Below are 22,686 nucleotides of genomic sequence, written 5' to 3'. Positions count from 1 at the left end.
GCAACCTTCAGTCGATATTGCCGATAGTGAGTGAAAAGATCCCACAAAGGTGGTATTCATCCATGCCTGCATTGAAGCAAACAGCAGGGCATGGGAGTCAGATGGAGCTGGGTTGTGGTCCCGGCTCTGCCACTTTTCTACTCTGTGACTCTGGACAAGTCACTTCACTTCTCTGTGCCTCAGTTACCTAATCTGTAAAATCTGTAAAATCGAGAAGCAGTGTAGCTCAGTGGAAAGACCCCACACTTAGGAGTCAGAGGTCATGGGTTCTAACCCTAACTCCCCCACCTGTCAGCTGTGTGACTTTGGGCAAGTCATTAAATTCTCGGTGCCTCAGTTACCTCATCTGTAAAATGGGGATGAAAACTGTAAGCCTCACGTGGGACAACCTGATTGCCTTGTATCTATCCCAGGGCTTAGAACAGTGCTCAGCACATAGTAAGCACTTAACAAATACCAACATTAATATTATTATTATTAAAATGGGAATGAAGACTGTGAGCCCCATGTGGGACAGAAACTGTGTACGATCTGATTAGCTTGTATGTAGTCCAGTGCTTAGACCATTGCTTAACACATAATGAGCACTTACCATATATCATCATTATTACAATTACCCAAGTGGAGAGCCTAGGTGGGCCAGATACCCTATAAAAATTGGCACTCAGGAGATAGCTCTTTGTAGTGGGATGAGAGAGTTGACACTCTCCCCTATCCAGAGTGTGGCACACCAGCTCTGTGATGGCCAGTATTGGGAACGCCATGAGAAACACATTGAGAACAATAAATAATAATAATAATAATAATAATAATAACAATAATGATAATCTGGTATTTGTTAAGTGCTTACTATGTGCCAAGCACTGTTCTAAGTGCTGGGGTAGATACAAGGTAATCACATTGTCCCATGCAAGGCTCACAATCTTAATTCTTATTTTACAGATGAGGTAACTGAGGCACAGAGAAGTTAAATGACTTGCCCAATGTCACACAGCAAACAAGTCAAGGAGCTGGGATTAGAACCCGTGACCTCTGACACCCAAGCTCAGGCTTTTTCAACTAAGTCATGGTGCTTCTCTAATGTGAGTATTCCCTGATGTTGACCTAGTCTAGAGCTAGGTGTCCCTCTTTGGAGTGAAGCATGCATAAGAGATCTATAGGTGAGTCCCTTAAGGACCCGGTCCTCAGTGTTTAATTTGCTTTCCGCAATTAGCACGACTGGACCTAGGCTAGCTAGGTAGTTTGGCCTTGACTGCCATGACTTTTACTCTGAATGGTAACATACTAGATAACTAGGTGAACCCAGCCACTGGGCCATGTTGCAATGAGTATCTTCCTGATAAACAAGATGATTATCAGAAAAGCAGCATGGCTCAGGGGACAGAAAGAGCATGGGCTTAGGAGTCAGACAGAGGTCATGGGTTCTAATCCTGGCTCTGCCACTTGTCAGCTGTGTGGCTTTGGGCAAATCACTTAACTTCTCGGTGCCTCGGTTACCTCATCTGTAAAATGGGGATGAAGACTGTGAGCTTCAAGTGGGACAACCTGATTACCTTGTATCTACTCCAGTGCTCAGAACAGAGTTCAGCACATAGTAAGTGCTTAACAAATACCAACATTATTATTATTGTTATTATGAGCTGCTTTAATGAGGCAGTATATTGAGTAATAGCGACCTTGTCCCTGTTCCTGCTTTTCTGGTATTGTGAATGTGGGTGAATAAAGCAACTTGCATTCTTCATGTCTGAGTGAATTGATAATCAATAATAAAGGAAATAGTAGCCAAGAAATATGCCAAAGATTAATGTTAGGAAGAGTAGCTATGAAGAGCCTGGAAAAAGTCATGAGATGGGATGATGTAACGATTGCCACAAAAATACAAATTGTCAACTCTATGGTGTTTCCAGTGACAATGTATGGACCTGAAAGCTGGAGAGTGAAAAAACAGGATAGAAAGAACACCAATTCTTTTGAAATGTGGTGTTGGAGAAGACTTTTGCGAATACCTTGGACTGCCTGGAAGACAAACAAATGGATTTTAGAGCAAATTAAACGAAAGTGGTCTTTGGCAGGCCAAATGACCTGACTTGGATTAGCATATTTTGGACACATAATCAGGGGGAATAATTCTCTGGAAAAGACACTAATGCTAGGAAAAGTCCAGGGAAAACGTGGAAGAGGCAGAGCGGCAGTTATAACAATGATAATGGAAAAAATCACTAGGAAGGTTGTGGAATATGGCAAAGGACAGGACGTTCTGGAGAAAGTATATCCACGGAGCCACTACGAATTGGTAAGCAACTCGACAGCATTTAATAACAATGACTGGTCTGTTTAACTCTGGTTCATACTGAGGGTAAAAATCAGAATCCCGAACCTGGGTCTTAACTACCGGTGACGATGAAGAAAAGAAGAAATGACCCGTGCTCTATCCACTATGCCATCCTAGGTCTCCAAGATGTTAAAAGTACTGCTGGGAGTGTTAAGGAGTGAAATTAGAGTAGTGGGAATTAGCTTCGCACCTTACATCCATTAACCTTTTATAGGAAATGGCCCTAGCAAAAGTAAACTGCCAAGGGACTTTTGTAGAGTCTCCTCTCGATTGAAATATCTCTGTAAACAGGGATAGGGAACATGTCAACCAACTCTGTTTTATTGTACTCTCCCAAGCACTTAGTAGAGTGGTCTGCCTAGAGTAAACGGTCAATAAATACAGTTGATTGATTGACTTGTAAAACTGGTTATGTCTGACTTGAATTCTCAACTCATTGAAAACAAAATGGTTCTTACTGCAGAAGAATCAATAGTTTAGGAACTGCCTCCAGTTCACCTTAGCTTCAGGGTCTATAACTCTGCTTTTTCCAGTCCCAAGTCTCTTCAAGAGCATATATATGAAACACACCTACATATATATACACCTGTGCTCCTGTGTGTGTGTGTGAGTGTGTGTGTCTTGACCTGCTACACCATTGTCTTCTCCAGCTCTTTACCTCTACCATCCTATTAGCTCCAGTGTTATTGCCTAGGTTTTCCACTATCCCCTAAATATTCCATCCTATGTTTATGGAACATCACATCTGGAAATCAGTTAGTGGTAATAGTTGAGTGCCTAACCTATAATAAGCATGTGCTAAACACCTGAAAAAAACATCCCTATCAAGAATAATAATAATAATGATGGTATTTGTAAAGCACTTACTATGTGCCAAGCACTGTTCTAAGTGCTCAGGTAGATATGAGGTAATCACGTTGTCCAACACTGGGGTCACAGTCTTAATCCCCATTTTGCAGATGAGATAACTGAGGCACAGAAAAGTTAAGTGACTTGCCCAAAGTCACACACAGTCACACAGCCCTAAGTGACTTGCCCAGAGGCACTGCCAGGATTAGAATCCACAACCTCTGACTCCCAAGTCCATGCTCTTACCACTAAGCCATGCTGCTTCTCTTAGAAATTTAGAGACTATCAAGAAATCCAATCCAATCCAATGAGAACTGTTGCTGACAGATAACATAGATCCAGCCTGCACTAAATTACTGATGCATTGAGACCAGTTGCTTCCAATTGTGTCAGAATAAAGAATCAAGGATCCATGAAAATCCAGTGCAATTACAATCGAGTCTTTTCAACCCAATAGGAAATTTGAAATTATGTAGAGAAAAGTCACCTTTTTTGCACACAAATGATTTGAATGATTTCTTATAGTACTGTAAATTTTTCAAGTTGTTTGTCTTGGATTAGAACATGTTCCATATCAAGAAAATCAATGAAACTAACTGTTGGACCTAGGTTCGAACACAGATTCTACAATAAAAATAAGCTTATACTAAATTCCAATAACTTTTAATATCCACTTTTGAAACTCAAAATTTACTGGTTGAAAAGTTATTCTTCAAATGAAAGCTTGCATAAATTAGGGTAATTCAGAGAAGTTCTATTTTAATTTTAATAAATCCACCTGGCCTTTCCAAAGGGGCTTCATCTATTCCAAAGTGAGGAATTTATGGCTTTTTCTGTCTACATCTATACCATTCCCATGAGTGATTTGGAACTGTACATTTGGTTGCCATCAAATCAATGGATACAATTACACTTCTTAGACTAGTAGAAAAACACTGAGTCTTACATCTGAAAAAAATAACACTAAGATAAACATTATTACAGAATGGAAACATTTCGATAGAAGGGAAATATTTTTTTAAAATCCAGGATTCTTGAGGAATGCCATTCAAACAAATATTCTGAATAACAGAATTAAAACAAAAATTTCAGTAATGTATTAAACGCGATGCTTAACACAAACTGAGCCACATGTGGAATGATTTAATTTTCCTTTTAAGATTCAGGAGGCCCTTGAGTATCTAGGAATGCTTCAGGGTCACCATCATGGATTACCTAGTACTAGCTATATATATATTGGGAAAGTTGAGGAGGTTGATTTGAAAGGATAAAGAGTTTATAACAATTCCTGGAAGCTTCTATGGATACAATCGTCCTCTGGACTAAAGTTTCCTTCTTCACTCACTTCTACTGTTTTTTGATGTTAGAACTGAAAGTGTTCATTATTTCTTCAAAAGAAACTTTATATATCCAATCAACCCCATTAGCAAACTTGAACCCTCTCTTTAACCTCAGTTTCTTGAAATCCGAGTACAAAGGCAGCACCCTCTTCTTAGTTTAAATAATTTCTATTTAAGGGTTAGTTTTTAACTTACCCCTTTAAAAACCTTCACATTAATCTTCACTGATGTGGTGAGTCCACAATAAACTGCCTTACTGATGACTGTTTGTGATCCCGTAAACAACAAAGAAGAAACTGGCCAAGGCCTGATGGGCCCTACCTGGGACAAGCTATTGTGGGCCTGTAGGGGGAAGCATGGAGGAAGGCCAGGCTTTCTCTCCTTGTTCTCCTCGGGGAATGAGCCTTGACCAATCATTGGCAAATACAATCCCAGCTCCAATGCCTAAGGCAGATAAAAGGCAGTTGCTTTGAAGAAGAAGCTTTAGCAGAATGGGCTCCTTTGACCACAGACTAGTAATGAACCCTGGGTGGAGTGAGTGTGTGTATGTTGCACCCTGGTAAAACAAAGTAAAAATTTTCTACAGTAACCATGGTGATCAGACTTGTGGTTTGAATTCTACTATGTGTGTCACTGAGAGTCCCCTGGTCCAGGAAGATCCTGGTTGGTACACACTGGGGGCTCATGACAATGAGATATGGTACAATCTACAGTTTTATTCAAGTTTGCCTCCATGCTTCACTTTAACAAAATTCCATACATAAGGAACATTAAAAAATGTTTTTTTCATTCTGTCCTGAAATTGAAAACTTTGATCATCTTGCTCAGGAAGTGTCCTCTGTAATGAATCTTGATTTTCCATCATACCTTGTTGTGATGAATTTTATGCAAATTATGTATTGATAAAAAGCAAGGATATTAATTGAAAACTTACTGTGTGCAAAGGTCACACAATATAAGAGAAGTGGCTGACACATTCCCTGTCCACATGTCTACAATCAAGAGGATATTATATACATCATCTGTAGAATAATAATGTACGTAAGAATGGTCAGCCTGTGGTTATTTTGCTTAATCAATCAATGCTATTTATTGAGCATTTACTATGTCCAGAGCACTGTACTAAGCATTTGGGAGAGTACGGTTCAACATAGTTAGCAGATACATTCCCTGCCCATAATGAGCTTACCCAATTTACCTGCATCTGCTCAGTGAAGTTGGGCAAACACAGTCCATTAATCAGTATGTTTCAGCCACACTAGACATTGTGAAGAGATCATGTATAGTGAACAAATAGTTAAAATTCCACAAATTTCTTCAGTTTCCTGGTCAGCCAATATTTGCTCACCAAGCATATCTGATTTTCATATGCCAAAGTATTTGACAGTTGCCAAAAGGGCAAACTTTAAAACACCAAAGCATCCATCAGAAAATGTACACAGTTGTCAATTATGTTTGCTTATAAAATTTATCACTTTTTCAATGAGAATTAGGCCAGAAATGGGAGATGGAGAGAGTCACTATAAAGCTTTAGATGAAATCACTCTTAATCTGTCTTAACTTTTCAGCTACCATCAACCCTTCTCTTCTTAGAATGTTACCAGATCTTGGTTTTGCAAAGCCTAGTATCTCTCATATCTCCAATCCAATCAATCAATAATATTTATTAAGTGCAGAACACATTACTAGACATTTGGGGGAATATAGTACAATAGAGTTGGGAAACATGAAGCCTCCCATGAGGAGTCTACAGTTTCATTTGCTCACTTTTCTTCCAAGATGGCTCTTCAATCAAGGCAGTTTTAGGGTCCCAGTTCTTCTCATTAACACTTTTAGTTTCTCAGGAAGCTCATCTACTCCAAAGGCTACAGTTATCAGTGGTATGCATATTATTCTTGAATCTATCTTTCTAGCCCTTACCTCTCTCCAGCTATTCTTTAAAAATGGTATTTGTTAGGTGCTTACTACATGCCAGGCACTGTACTAAACACTGGGTTCTACTCAGTAATGGGCCTGGACCAATCAATGACTGCCACGCAAAGCCAAAGCTGCCATGTCTAAGGCAGGACTTACAGAATAAGGTAGTGGCATAAGGAGATTGCATTCCAATAGAGAAGAAAAACATAAAAATACAAGTAGAGAGATCAAAAATAAAGTGGACATATGCATGCGAGAGCTAAGTAGGTTATAAATAAGTTCCTACCTGCTACAGTAGACTCAAGGGATGTTACGGCTCAAGGTCCTGGGAAATTAAATCGGTGAAGTGGCCAACTGGGAATAATTTGTTAACTTGGTCATGCTGTCCAAAGCACTTAGTACAGGTTTCTGCCCAGAGTTGGAGCTCAGGAAATATCAATGATTGTTTGAGGCCCTGGAAAGTGAGTCCCACATGGGACTGTTTCCAGTTTGACTTGATTATATCCACCCCAGCACTAAGCACAGTTCCTGTCACATAGCAAGTAGTTAATAAATATCAGAATCACCAATCATCATAAATTATCTTTAGATGCACCCTTAGTATTCAACTGTTTATTTTGACCATTTTAATTGTATTTTTTATTTATATGTGAGTTTCTCCTCCATTCTGGAGTAAACTCCTTTAGGACATATACATATAGCTTCTTTATTCCGTACTTCCCAAACTTAATCAAGTGCCCTGCAGCAAATAGGTTCTCAAATTCTACCACTATTACTAATTCCCAGTCCCATGCTTTTTTCCACTACTGAAAAAGCAAAACATTTGTGGAAAAAAATCTCATTATTAAACTACTGAAAATTTCCCACTGATGAGTTAATCATAGCAGTATTATCTGGGAGGAAAGTCAGAGAGTCCTAAAAAACTTTTGGAATGGAACCAATGAAGGATAGAACATTTGATTGAAATATATTTTCTCCAGTAGGAAGAATAGTCATCCTACCCCTGCTTCAGCATGCCCGCTCAACTAGCCAGCCAATGTGCCTTCCCAGTCTCCTCCATGTCCACAAGGAGTTTCCATCAACTCCTGTTTTGCACCAACTCTAGCAAGAAAGAAAAAAAATCACCTACAGCACGAGGCCGCAACAAAAACTCATGATGACTGCTGCTCTAGCAGGCCCTATGGCAGTGTCTTTCTTCTGAGATACTAGGAGCCTCAAATTCTTCTCCTCTGGCCTCCACATTCTACTCACTCTTCTTTCAATTTTGAATATTTGTCTCATTCTTTATATGTCTGTCTGTCCCCTCTCCCTGTTTACATTCTAGGATTGTGATCCTTTTGAGAGCCAGGAAGCTTGTCTAATTCTCACCTCTGTATTATTTCCCAGCAGTCATTATAGCAATAAACACTATACAAACAAGTTATGGGGGGAAAACGTGATGCTATGCATCCTCATTGTTTGCTCAGATTTACTGAAGGATCACCACGTTAGGTTAACCAAAAAAGATATTAGGTGTATGGGTATTTTTAAACTGCCAAAACTTTGGGTAATATGCTATCATTTACTTTATAACTTAATCCTAAATATGGTAATATCATAATTTTGCTTATGATATCCCAAACATATGTAAATCATGTTCTCATTGATAACCTACATGATTCTTGTTAACAAATTTATCAAGATTTCCTTTTTTGAGAATATTCATATGTGTACTATCCAGTCCAGACTTGAAGGAAGCATATTTTAATCACATGTTCTACCTAATGTTTATAGTTATTAATGATCTCCCTAAAGCATAACATAATTTCATATTAAATACTAATTTAATAAATAGCCTTTGTAATTATTGAGGTGCATCATTTTTTTCTTAAAAAATACTGCTGGTGATTTATGATCATATTCTGCAAATAATGATTTCCACACAAAAGACAAATGCTAAACATCTTCTTCAATATTTGAACATAATGACTTTCTGCAAATGATAAAAGACCTAGATGTGCTTTCCAAACCGACTCTTTTTGGGGACTGCAGAACTCACATTTTGTTTGAAATACCAACTGATAATTTTTTCTCTTCCAAATGGTGTTTTGAATGTAAATATAAATGCTCTCCTAAACACAAACACAAAACACTTACTACAAGCCTTCCCTGATTAGTTTCCGTAATCCCAAGTTATTCACACCAACCAGCATTTATGCATGTATTTATACCCACTCTGAGCACTTTGGCATGTCTTTCCAATTGTACCTTCCTTTATTTCCTCTGATGACTTTATTTATGTGTGTGTTCATGTTTGTCTCACTCATTAGAGTGTAAGCTCTTTGTGGGTTGGGAATGTGCCACTTCTTGTTTGGTACTTCCCTATTTATCAGTGTAACTCACTGCATCCAGTTGGTGCTCAGTCATCATTACCAATGCAACATTAACTTCAACATTAACATTAACTTGGAAGATTCTTTCAACAATATCTGAATATTCTCCTATATTTTTCAGCCCTCAACACTGGACAGAAAATTGAATTTAGGAGTGGGAAATATTCAAATCAATGACATTTACTGAGTTCTCACTTTGTAAGAGCACTTTACTAAGTGTTTAGGAGTGTACAATACAGCAGAGATGTTAGGCATTTTCTCTGCCCACAGTGAGCTTACAGTCTAGATGGGGAAATAGACATTAATATTAAATGAATTATAGATATGTTCATAAGTGCTTTGGTACTTAGGGAGGGGTGAAAATCCAAATATAAGGTTGACACAGAAGGAAGTAGAAGAGGAAATGAGGGATTAGTTCATTCATTCATTCAATTGTATTTATTGAGCACTTACTGCATAAATGGCCCTGTACTAAGGTCTTGGGAGAGTACAGTACAACAACAGACACATTGCTTGCCCATAATAACCTCACAGCCTAGAGTGGGAGACAGACATTAATATTCAAAAATAAATAAATTACAGATATATCCATTCACATGTTCTGAGGGGATGGGAGAGAAGATGAATGAAGGGAGCAAGGCAGGATGCCACAGAAGAGAATGGGAGAAGAGAATAGAAGGGCTTAGGGAAGGATTCTTGGAGGAGATGTGACTTCAATAAGACTTTGAACTGGGGGATAGTAATTATCTGTCTGATACAAGATGGGAGGGCATTCCAGGCCAGAAGTATGATGTGCGCCAGAGGTTAACAGTGAGACACATGAGATCTGGGTGCATTAAGAAAGCATTAGAGGAACAAAGTGAGTGGTCTGGGTTGTAGTAGGAGAGTAGCGACATGAGGTAGGAGGAGGCAATGGTATTGAGTGCTTTAAAGCCAGTGGTGAGATGTTTTTGTTTGATGCAGAAGGGGATGGGCAACCACTGGAGTTTCTAGAGGAATGGGGGACCATGATCTGAATGGTTTTGAAGGAAAATGATCCAGGCAGGAGAGTGGAGTGTGTGGACTGGAGTGGGGAGAGACAGGAGGCAGGGAGGTCAGCAAGGGGGCTGATACAATAACCAAGGCAGGATGAGGTAAGTGCCTGCATTAATATGGTAGCAGTTTGGATGGAGAGGAAGGGGTGGATTTTAGTGTTCTGAGGGTAGAACTGACAAGATTTAGTGATAGCTTGAATATGTGTGTTGAATGAGAGAGGAGGGTGGGGAGAGACAGGAGGCAGGGAGGTCAGCAAGGGGGCTGATACAATACCAAGGCAGGATGAGATAAGTGCCTGCATTAATATGGTAGCAGTTTGGATGGAGAGGAAGGGGTGGATTTTAGTGATGTTCTGAGGGTAGAACTGACAAGATTTAGTGATAGCTTGAATATGTGTGTTGAATGAGAGAGGAGGGGTCAAGGATAATGTCAAGGTTACTGGCCCTAAAGACAGGAAGAATGGTGGTGCCATCAACAGTGATGAGAAAGTCAAGGGAGGACAGGGTTTGGGTGGGAAGAAAGAAGTTTGGTTTTAGTCATATAAAGTTTGAGGTGACAGATGGACATCCAAGTAGAGATATCTTGAATGCAGGAGGAAATGTGAGATTGCAGAGAGAGAGAGAGAACAGTGTTGGAGATGTAGATTTGGGTGTCCTCAGCTAAAGGTGGTAGTGAAGCTATGTGAGTAAATCAGTTTTCCAAGGGAGTGGGCGTAGATGGAGAATAGAAGTGGATGCAGAACTGAACCTTGAGGGGCCCCCACAGTTAGAGAGATGGGAGGCAGAGGAGGAGCCAATGAAAGAGCCCTAGAATGAGTGATCAGAGAGATACGAGTAGAACCAGGAGAGAGCACTGTCAGTGAAGCCAAGGTTGGATAATGTTTCCAGTAGAAAGGGGGGGGTCGACAGTGTCAAAGGCAGCTGAGAGGTCGAGGAAGATTAAGATGAGTAGAAGCTGTTGGATTTGGCAATAAGGAGATCATTGATGACCTTTGAGAGGGCGGTTCTGTGGAATGAAGGGGATAGAAGCTAGACGGAAGGGGTTCAAGGAGAGAATTGGAGGAGAGGAGTTTGAGACAGCAGGTGTAGACAACCCGTTCAAGGGATTTGTAGAGGAATGGTAGAAGGGAGATGGGGTGATACCTGGAGGGAGCCACAGGGTCAAGGGAGAGTTTTTTCATGATAGGGAATACATTAGCATGTTTGAAAGCAATGGGGAAGAAGCCACTGGAGAGCAAACAGTTGAAGTTGGCTGTTAGGAAGGGAAGAAGTGAGATAGTGAGAGTTTTGATAAGGTGAGAAGGAATGGGGTCTGATGCACAGGTGGAGGGGGTGGCCTCTGGGAGGAGGCAGGAGACTCCTCTAAAGGTACCGATGTGAAGGACGGGAAAATTGAAGAGGGGGCCAGAAGGGAGAGAAAGTAGAGGAGCAGCAGGGGTGATTGTAGGGAGCTCACACTTGATAGTGTCAATCTTCTTAATAAAGTAGGTGGCCAATTCACTGGGGGCAAGGGATGGAGGAGACAGCAGGAGAAGGGGCCCAAGGAGGGAGTTAAATGTCTGGAACAACTGGAGAGGTGTCAGTAAGGGTGGAGAAGTAATTTTGCCAGGCAGAAGAGAAGGCAGAGTTAGAGCATGCAAGGGTAGACTTGAAGAAGACAAAGTCAGCCTGATATTTACATTTCTGCCAGCAGCACTCTGCAGCTCAAGCACCAGAGCAAAGAAAGCGGATTGTGTAATTGTAAGACCCAGAATGATAGCAACCACATATTTTCCTTCCGGTGTATTCTCCCAGGCACATTGTACATCACTTTATTCTAAGTAGGAAAACAATAATATTAATATTTGCTAAGTGCTTACTATTCTAAGCACTGGGGAAGATACAAAATAATCAATCAGACACAGTCCCCTGCCCACATGGGACTCACAATCTGTGTGGGATGGAGACGGGTATTAAATTCCCACTTTTACAGATGAGGTAAACTGAAGCCTAGAGAAGTTAGGTGATTTACTCAAGGTTACATAGCAGGCACATGGCAGATATAGGATCAGTACTCAGATCCTCTGACTCCCAGGCCAGTGTTCCTCCAGGCCACAGTATTCTAATATTTACCACCAAATAAAAGTCACGTCAAAACTATGCCTGTGGTAATTCGTATTATGTTTTCATTTACCCAGGCTCTGAAGCAAAATACTACTAATAATTAATAATGATGATATTTGTCAAGCATTGTTCCAAGCTTTAGGGTGGATACAAGTTAATTAGGTTGGACACAGGCCCTGTCCCATGTGTGGCTCACAGTCTTAATCTCCATTTTACAGATAACTGAGGCATAGAGAAATAAAGTGACTTATTCAAGGTCACACAATAGGCAAGTAGTGAAGGCAGGGTTAGAAGCCAGGTCCTTCTGATTCCCAGGCCCATTTTCTATCCCCTAGGCCACTCTGCTACTCCTAGCTAGTATTAACACTTATCTGTCTTCCCAGCCTGTGAATCCCATATCACTATGTCTGGCTTGATCATCTTGTTTCTACCTCAGTACTTAGGGGAGTGAGTGGCACATAGTAAGCACTCAACACATATCACAATTATTATACTATTGGAAGGACTTTGCCAAAAAAATAAAAATAAAAAGGGGGCATTGAGCTAGCTTCAATACCTGGAGCGCTGGGGATTCTTGACCAACTCCACATAATATATTAGTTTTTCCTGGGAGGATCCCTGATTCCCCCACCTGCTACAAAATCATTCAGTCAATTTCACTGAACATTTACTGTGGTCATATCGCTGTACTAATTGCTGGGGAGAGTACAATATAAGCTAGTTGGTCGACACCTTTCCTGCCCACAACGAGTTTACAGTCCAGAGGGGGAGACAGAAAGTGTAATAAACAAATCCTCTATGATGTATAATTCATAGGTATTCATTCATTCAATAGTATTTATTGAGCGCTATGTGCAGAGCACTGTACTAAGCACTTGGGATGAACAAGTCGGCAACAGATAGAGACAGTCCCTGCCATTTGACAGGCTTACAGTCTAATCGGGGAAGACGGACATACAAGAACAATAGCAATAAATAGAGTCAAGGGGAAGAACATCTCGTAAAAACAATGGCAACTAAATAGAATCAAGGCGATGTACATTTCATTAACAAAATAAATAGGGTAATGAAAATATATACAGTTGAGCGGACGAGTACAGTGCTGAGGGAACGGGAAGGGAGAGGGGGAGGAGCAGAGGGAAAGGGGGGAAAAGAGGGTTTAGCTGCGGAGAGGTGATGGGGGGTGGTAGAGGGAGTAGAGGGAGAAGAGGAGCTCAGTCTGGGAACGCCTCTTGGAGGAGGTGAGTTTTAAGTAGGGTTTTGAAGAGGGAAAGAGAATCAGTTTGGCGGAGGTGAGGAGGGAGGGCGTTCCAGGACCGGCGGGAGGACGTGACCCAGGGGTCAATGGCGGGATAGGCGAGAACGGGGGACGGTGAGGAGGTGGGCGCAAGAGGAGCGGAGCGTGCGGGGTAGGCGTAGAAAGAGAGAAGGGAGGAGAGGTAGGAAGGGGCAAGGTGATGTAGAGCCTTGAAGCCTAGAGTGAGGAGTTTTTGTTTGGAGCGGAGGTTGATAGGCAACCACTGGAGTTGTTTAAGAAGGGGAGTGACATGCCCAGATCATTTCTGCAGGAAGATGAGCCGGGCAGCGGAGTGAAGAATAGACTGGAGCGGGGCGAGAGAGGAGGAAGGGAGGTCAGAGAGAAGGCTAACACGGTAGTCTAGCCGGGATATAACGAGAACCCGTAGCAGTAAGGTAGCCATTTGGGTGGAGAGGAAAGGGCGGATCTTGGCGATATTGTAAAGGTGAAACCGGCAGGTCTTGGTAACGGATAGGATGTGTGGGGTGAACAAGAGAGACGAGTCAAGGATGACACCGAGATTGCGAGCCTGAGAGACGGGAAGGATGGTCGTGCCATCCACGGTGATAACACAAGTGCTGTGGGGCTGAAGGTGGGGTGAATATCAAGTGCCCAAAGGTCACAGATCCAAGTGCACAGGTGTGCTAAAAGTAAGAAGAGCCAGTAAAGGTCACTGTGCTTTTTGCCAGGCCCATGTGGACTCTAGTACTGTGTCTGCCTGGGCCATGAACTTCAAGCACTTAGAACAGTGCTCAGCGCTTAGAACAGTGCTTTGCACATAGTAAGCCCTTAACAAATATCATTATTATTATTATTATTATTATTATTAAGAGCAGGAGCTGAGGTAAAGAGAGGCTTGGTATTGGCAATAAAATTACGAGAAAAGACACTGGACAGAGGTCAAACCAGCTGAAAACCAGATTGCCCTTGATAAAACCAAATGGATGGCCACCTTGTTCCCATCCTTATAGTTTCACTCTCCTATTTCTCTATCAATAATTCATTTAAATGTCTGTCTATCCCTCTAGATTGTCATCTCCTTGAGGACAGGGAACATGTCTCTCAACTCTACTATATTGTTCTCTCCTTTGTGCCTAATACAGTGCTCTGCACATAGAAAGCTTACAGTTCAGGGAAGCAGTGTGGCCTAGTGGAAAAAGCATGGGCCTGGGAGTCAGCATACTTGCTTGGTGTGTGACCTGAAGCAAGTCACTTCACCTCCCTGTGTCTCAACTGTAAAATGGTGATTCGATATCCACTGTCCCTCGTACTCTGATTGCAAGCCCAAGGGGGACAGGGACAATGTTAGACATGATTAGCTTGTATCTATCCCAGCATTTAGAACAGTGCTTGACAAGTAGTAAGGTCTGAATAGTAGTAAAAGGACCTGGGTTCTAATCCTGACTCTGACACTTTTCTGATGTGTGATCCCGGCTAAGTCACTTAACTTCGCTGTGCCTCAGTTCCCTCATGTGCAAAATGGAGATTCAATCCCTGTTCTCCCTCCTACTTAGATTTTGAGCCCCATGTGGGACCTGATTAGATTGTATCTACCCCAGTGTTTGGTACAGTGCTAGGCACATAGTAAGTGTTTAATATGTACCAACAATGACTATGGTTATTATTAAAAAATGAAAGCATAAATAAATGCTTTTGATTGACAATTGGATCGACTTCCCAGTGATGGTGGGAAGAGCTTTGGGACATGACGGGGAGGACTGATGTACCCAAAATGGTCATTCTCTTTCTTTTGTCCACAAAAATTTGAAAATTTCCTTGGTTTGACTGAGGTAACCACCCAGTGCATTCACTGAGCACTTATTAAATGCCAGGACCTAGAACAACAGCTTAGGAGGAGGAAACCTATTCTCTACAGTCTATAATATAATAGCAAGACTGCTGGGAAATTTGACATGATCTCCCCAATTTTTCTTTGTCAATATAAAAATCTCTACTAGACAGAGACAATCAAAAGATTTAAAAGGCTTAAAGGAGTGTGATGGTAATCCAAAAGAGCCCTTTCATCTTTTTTTTCAATTGTTGAGGATTTCTTCTACCAGAGAAGCAGCTCTGTCTAGTGGAAAGAGCACAGGCCTTGGAGTCAGAGTGTGTGGGTTCTAATACCGTATCTGCCAATTGTCTCCTATGTAACCTTTAAGCAAATCCTGTAATTTCTCTGAGTTAGTTTCCTCATCTATAAAATGGTGATTCAATTCTCCCCTACTTATATTGGGAGTCCCATATGAGACAGAGACTGTGCCCAGTGTGATTAGATGGTATATATTCCACAGTTTAAAACAGTGCTTGACATATAGTGTGCCCTTAATAAATAACATTACTGCTACCATTTCTCTGGTGGGTGGATAATAATGATAATAATAATGATGGTATTTGTTAAGTGCTTACTCTGTGCCAAGCTCTGTTCTAAGCGCGGGGGTAGATGCTAGGTAATCAGGTTGTCACAGTTTTCATCCTCATTTTACAGATGAGGTAATTGAGGCACAGAGAAGTTAATGACTTGCCCAAAGTCAACCAGCTGATAAGCGGTGAAGCCGGTATTAGAACCCACGACCTCTGACTCCCAAGCTTGTGCTTTTTCAGGGTAATGAGATTAGATACAGCTTGTGTTCTACAGGAGGCTCACAGTCTGATTGACACTTTACTGATGGGAAACTTCTAGACTGTGAGCCACTTGTTAGGTAGGGATTGTCTCTATCCATTGCCAAATTGTAATTTCCAAGCGCTTAGTACAGTGACCTGCACACAGTAAGCACTCAATAAATATGATCGAATGAATGAATGAAACTGAGGCCCAGGAAGATTATTTGGCTGCTCCATACACATGTAGTAGGCCAATGGTGGAGTTAGGTCTCAGACTCCTTTTCCCATGCTCTATTCACTCTGTCATACTTCCTCTCTATTTAAATAAGTTAAACTTTACTTGGAGAGAGCCTTCATCAGGCACCTTGGCATTCCAACTACTGCAACCTTTAGAATACTGAGAAATCTAAAGTATAGGAACTTTTTCCCACTATTTGTTCCTCTTATGTTTCTGCTATGACAGGCTAAAGGAACATAATTGGACTGGATGCCAGTGGGCTACCTTGTGGCATAGATGAGAATCGTAAAGTACTTGTGGGCAGCCACTGTTCATGTGCTTGCTCAAGCTCTTAGTACAGCACTCTGCACACAGAAAACCCTCAGTAAATACCTGACTGGGCTTTCTGGTTCCTTCCTTCTGTAGTAGGTTAACAAGTCAGTTGATACATTTAAATTAATGGAGAGGGAACACATATCTCTGCTTTTACCTCTTTGCCAAGAACACTCCAGAATGAGCTCTCAGAGGACATCTCAAACACAAGGAAGTCAAGTGGTTCTCACAGGTAGAAAATGTTCCTAAAGAAGTAGGTCTCCCGGCACTCAATAAAAGTTGGGAGAGATCAAAGGAATTCCCTGCTTTATGCTAAAAAGCAAGAGACAGTAAAAATAATATATATATATATATATATATATATATATATATATGCATGCTAATTGCAAAATCACTGATCTGTATTAGTGACAGCACTTAGTTCTATCAAAATGCACCTAATACCAGGAAAAAAGACAATGGAATGATGAGAATTCTGAACTCTCATTTTGGTAGGATATGAGCCACCTTACCAGACTGACCAAGCTCCTGTCCTTATGGGCGAGAACTCTAGAGGAAGATGTAGGCTTGAAAGTGCATTATAGGCTTGAAAGGGCATTACATCCCAATTTGCATTTTATCCCAGGGATAAGCAATGGGAAAGGAAGAGTTTGGGGACAGTCATGGCACAGTGGTGATGTGCCTGAAAAGCAGGTAACTGTCTGACAGACTGACAATCTGAGCAGTTAAAGGAGTATCCAACCTTTTGCAATCCAGCCCGCACACTCTGCTCCTCTAATGCTAACCTCCTCACTGTGCCTCCATCTCGCTGACCTCTAGCCCACCTCCTGACTCTGGTCTGGAACGCTCTCCCTCCTCAAATCCGACATTTACTCTCCCTGCCTTCAAAGCCATATTGAAAGCACATCTCCTCCAAGAGGTCTTCCCAGACTAAGTCCCCCTCTCCTCTTCTCCTGCTCCCGTCTGTGTCATTGTGACTTGCTCCCTTTGTTTCTCCCGCCTCCCAGTCCCACAGCACTTATGTATGTATCTGTAATTTATTTGTTTTGATATCTGTCTCCTTAACCACCCCACACTGTAAGCTGATGTGGACAGGGCATGTGTCTGTTTATCGTTGTATCGTATTCTCCCAAGTGCTTAGTACATTTCTCTTCACATAGTAAGCACTCAATAAATATGATTGAATGAATGAACATACATTCTACAATATCTTTGACCAGTGAATTCTAATCTCAGTTTCTCATTTGGTATCTCAGTCAGTTGTTTGGCCAGGCTAAATTGTGGCACAGACATACATGAAGGGTGAAAACCCACTGCTTCAGGATAATATGCAGATAGCCTTGTGAGTGTCTTTGTAGACTAACAATATTAATTTGCTAGTTCGAGTGTGTTGAGACTCATTCTTTTGGGCTGCTTGTCTTGGTGGAAAGTCAGTTTTCTCCCTCACTGACTCTTTTTTCATGGAATCGACATGGGCATTGATGGTGATGACAAAGTTCATTCAATAGTATTTTTCATTCAATAGTATTTATTGAGCGCTTACTATGTGCAGAGCACTGTACTAAGCGCTTGGGATGAACAAGTCGGCAACAGATAGAGACAGTCCCTGCCGTTTGACGGGCTTACAGTCTAATCGGGGGAGACGGACAGACAAGAACAATGGCAATAAACAGTGTCAAGGGGAAGAACATCTCGTAAAAACAATGGCAACTAAATAGAATCAAGGCGATGTACAATTCATTAACAAAATAAATAGGGTAACGAAAATATATACAGTTGAGCGGACGAGTACAGTGCTGTGGGGATGGGAAGGGAGAGGTGCAGGAGCAGAGGGAAAAGGGGAAAATGAGGGTTTAGCTGTGGAGAGGTAAAGGGGGGATGGCAGAGGGAGTAGAGGGAGAAGAGGAGCTCAGTCTGGGAACACCTCTTGGAGGAGGTGATTTTTAAGTAGGGTTTTGAAGAGGGAAAGAGAATCAGTTTGGCGGAGGTGAGGAGGGAGGGCGTTCCAGGACCGCGGGAGGACGTGACCCAGGGGTCGACGGCGGGATAGGCGAGACAGAGGGATGGTGAGGAGGTGGGTGGCAGAGGAGCAGAGCGTGCGGGGTGGGCAGTAGAAAGAGAGAAGGGAGGAGAGGTAGGAAGGGGCAAGGTGATGTAGAGCCTTGAAGCCTAGAGTGAGGAGTTTTTGTTTGGAGCGGAGGTTGATAGGCAACCACTGGAGTTGTTTAAGAAGGGGAGTGACATGCCCAGATCGTTTCTGCAGGAAGATGAGCCGGGCAGCGGAGTGAAGAATAGACTGGAGCGGGGCGAGAGAGGAGGAAGGGAGGTCAGAGAGAAGGCTGACACAGTAGTCTAGCCGGGATATAACGAGAGCCCGTAACAGTAAGGTAGCCGTTTGGGTGGAGAGGAAAGGGCGGATCTTGGCGATATTGTAGAGGTGAAACCGGCAGGTCTTGGTAACAGATAGGATGTGTGGGGTGAACGAGAGGGACGAGTCAAGGATGACACCGAGATTGCGGGACTGAGAGACGGGAACTGCACAGGTAAACATGGGCAGGCTGGAGAGTGATGGCGGTCCCGTATGGACACTGGGACAGGAGGTTGGTTTCTAGGGTCAAATGTTCACAACTGTGCCATTTCAAAAGGCTCTGGTCCAGCTTACACAATGGTGGAAAGGCCAGGCAGAAGTACAGCTAGTGTGTACATGGGTTATCAAAAACACAGAGCACCTAGTTTGAAAGAAGGATTAGCAGGTACACATAAATGCCTCATTACAGATATGAAAGATTTGAGAGAAATGATTCTTGATTGGGAAGGCAAAGAATTGATAGTAACTGCTCTGAAGAGGAAGACCTTTTTAAGAGAACGAGTAGCTGTCATCTTCCTCTGAATTGTCCATTGTCAGAAATCTTGAAGGGGATGTAGATTAGAGAGAGGACAAGAGGATTCTTTTAAGTTCACTTCTTGACATTAACACAAGGTTTAAGGACCAAAGATGCTAGTAAGGAGTATAATTTGGGAAAAAAAGTCACAAAAGTGTTAGGCATGAATGAATCCATCATCTTTTGGAATATTTCTAACACTACCAATCCCAAGGGAATATGCTATAATCAAATTGCAATGGACTCTTTCAGCAAACTTTAATACACTAAACATAACATTTTTTCTCATATAATAACCATCTTCATTTAATCAATTATAATTTAGAAATCTGGTTCTTCTCAAAGTCTTTGTAATGCTTAATAGGATGGACTGGAACAAATACACTCAAGTCTTATTTAGTTCAAAGTGGTTATTCGCAATTCAATGTGTTATATGCATTCCTTCATCGTGTATTGTTCTGTAGAAAAAAATTCTATAAGCTCTTTTGATCAAGACTTGTGTTAGTCTACCGTTGAAATTTGTAGCAATAATTCTTTTGTGGGTTATTAAACACTGAAGCAAGCAAGAGAAAAAATTAGTCCAAGTTCATTTCAGTGCTCATTATTCTTGCTTTGTAAAAATGAACAGAAACTCAGGGCAGCACAGTACACTGCCAAAAAATCCATTGAACAAGTTGGGTTACTTTCTATTTCAAAGGGACTAATTTATTTAAACACACTACATAAAACGTCTCTCAGAGTTTGAAGATGACCGCATTGAGAGTGAGATCTTAACTGCTGTGTGTATGTGACTGACAGATCAATGGGAAACCCAAAATCCTTCCTACACAGATAGTGTCTCCCATCAGAGAGAGATTTTGGTCAGATCCCAGTCCCGTCATGAAGCCTTCAAGATCAAGAAGGTGTGGTTTATTGGCCCTGAAATATTACTAGGTCTTCTCACCCTCATTTTCTCTGCCAATTGTGCACACTGTGAGAATATTGGTAATGAAAGATAAGGTAGAGATGTTGCTATAGTAGAGGATATTTTGTCATCTTCAACTGTCTTCCATCTGTCCAGACTTTTTTTGTTGTTCTTTTTATTTTATTTGTAACAGTGCCGGTTAAACACTTCCTGGGTGATGAAGGTGGCATTTGTTAAACACTTATCATGTGTCTAGCCCTCTACTAAGTGCTAAGTACATCCCAACTCTGCTCCTTGTCAGCTGTGTGACTGTGGGCAAGTTGCTTCACTTCTCTGTGCCTCAGTTCCCTCATCTGTAAAATGGGGATGAAGACTGTGAGCCTCACGAGGGACAACCTCATTCCCCTGTATCTACCCCAGCACTTAGAACAGTGGTCTGCACATAGTAAGCGCTTAACAAATACCAACATTATTATTATTAGATAGATACAAGATAATCAGCCCAGACATAATCCCTCTTCTACATTGGTCTAAGTGTAATAATTCTACTACAACTCTGCATTCACACGTTACTCCTCTAATGGCAAGCTATTAACTATGCCTTGATCTCGTCTATCTTTCCATCAACCTCTTGCTTACATCCTGGAATGCCCTTCCTCATTATATCCTGTGTGTCTTTGGGCAAGTCACTTAACGTCTCTGTGCCTCAGTTACCTCATCTGTAAAATGGGGATTATGACTGTGAGCCCCACCTTGTATCTCCCCCAACCCTTAGAACAGTGCTTGGCATATAGTAAGTGCATAACAAATACTATTATTTTTATTATATCCAACTAACAATTACTCTCCCCCAATTCTAAAGTCTTATTTGGATTTACACACTGGCACATCTATTGAGAGCTCACCGCCTACAGGAGGGCTTCCTGGATTGAGCCTCCACTTTCCCTCTGCTCCTCCTCCCTTCCTCATTCCCACTACTCCCTCCCTCTGTTATTCCCCCTTCCCCTCCTACAGCACTGTGCTAATTTGTATATCTCCATGATTCTATTTATCGTGATGATTCATTTTGTTCTGTTTTGCTTTGCTGTCTGTCTCCCTTGTTTAGACTGTGAGCCCGTTGTTGGGTAGGGATTGTCTCTGTCTGTTACTGAATTGTACATTCCAAGTGCTTAGTCCAGTGCTCTGCACACAATAAGTGTTCAATAAATACTCTTGAATGCATGAATACTCTAAGATCCCTAAGATTTCACTTAATAATAATAATGATAATGTTGGTATTTGTTAAGCGCTTACTATGGGCAGAGCACTGTTCTAAGTGCTGGGGTAGATACAGGATAATCGGGTTGTCCCACATGAGGCTCAAAGTCTTCATCCCCATTTTACAGATGAGGGAACGGAGGCACAGAGAAGTAAAGTGACTTGCCCACAATCACACAGCTGAGAGGTGGCAGAGGAGGATTCGAACCCATGACCTCTGGCCCCCAAGCCCGTGCTCTTTCCACTGAGCCACACTGCTTCTCTGCCACACCACATCGCCACATCTCCCTTCCCTGACTAAAACCTCATATCTTCTCCCACTCCCTTAAGCATCACCTTGATTTGCTCCCTTTATTCACTACTCCCAACCCCACAGCACACTTATGTACATTTCCATAATGTATTAATATAAATGTCTGTCTCCTCCACTAGCTTTTAAGCTCTTTGTGGGCAAGGAAGGTGTTTACCAACTCTGTTATATTATACTCTCCCAAGCACTTAGTATAGTGCTCTACAAATATTAAGCACTCAGTAAATATCACTGATTGACCAACATTACTTCAACACCACAGAAACAGCACATTTTCTAAGTAATAGAGAAAGGAAAATTTTCTGACTTAGCACATATAGGTGATTCACTAAAGGGAATCTGAGTGAAATGGCTCACAAATGCTCACTGTGTTCCATTAATAATAATAATAATAATGATAATAATAATAATAATAGCATTTCTAAAGTGCTTACTATGTGCCAAGAACTGTTCTAAGCTCTCGGGTTGCGGGGGAATACAAATACAAGATGATCAGGTTGTCCCACATTGGGCTTACAGTCTTAATCTCCATTGTACAGATGAGGTAATTGAGGCACACAGAAGTGAAATGACTTGCCCTAAGTCACACAGCTGACAAATGGTGGAGTTGGAATTAGAACCCATGCCCTCTGACTCCCAAGCCCTTGTTCTTTCCACTGAGCCAAGTTGCTTCTCCGAAGAGGCACAATGGGGACTGCGATCAAACTGTGCCTGCTCTAGGCATATCTCCATGATGGTTGCTGTAGGCATAGCAACACGTCCAACAGTTAGCTATGTGTAGTGCCTTCCATACTACCCATATCATTTTGTTTTGGGGTTTTTTTTGGTTTTTTTTTTTTTTGGTTTTCCTTTTTTATGATGTTTGTTAAGCGCTTACTATGGGTCATGCACTGTACTAAGTGTTGCCTTAGGTTAAATGTCTACCCCAAGCATGGTAG

Source organism: Ornithorhynchus anatinus, chromosome 1 (assembly GCF_004115215.2).
Source record: "Ornithorhynchus anatinus isolate Pmale09 chromosome 1, mOrnAna1.pri.v4, whole genome shotgun sequence".
NCBI classification, from domain to species: domain Eukaryota; kingdom Metazoa; phylum Chordata; class Mammalia; order Monotremata; family Ornithorhynchidae; genus Ornithorhynchus; species Ornithorhynchus anatinus.
The sequence above is the reverse complement of the archived record's forward strand: the minus strand, read 5'-3'. Positions refer to the sequence as shown.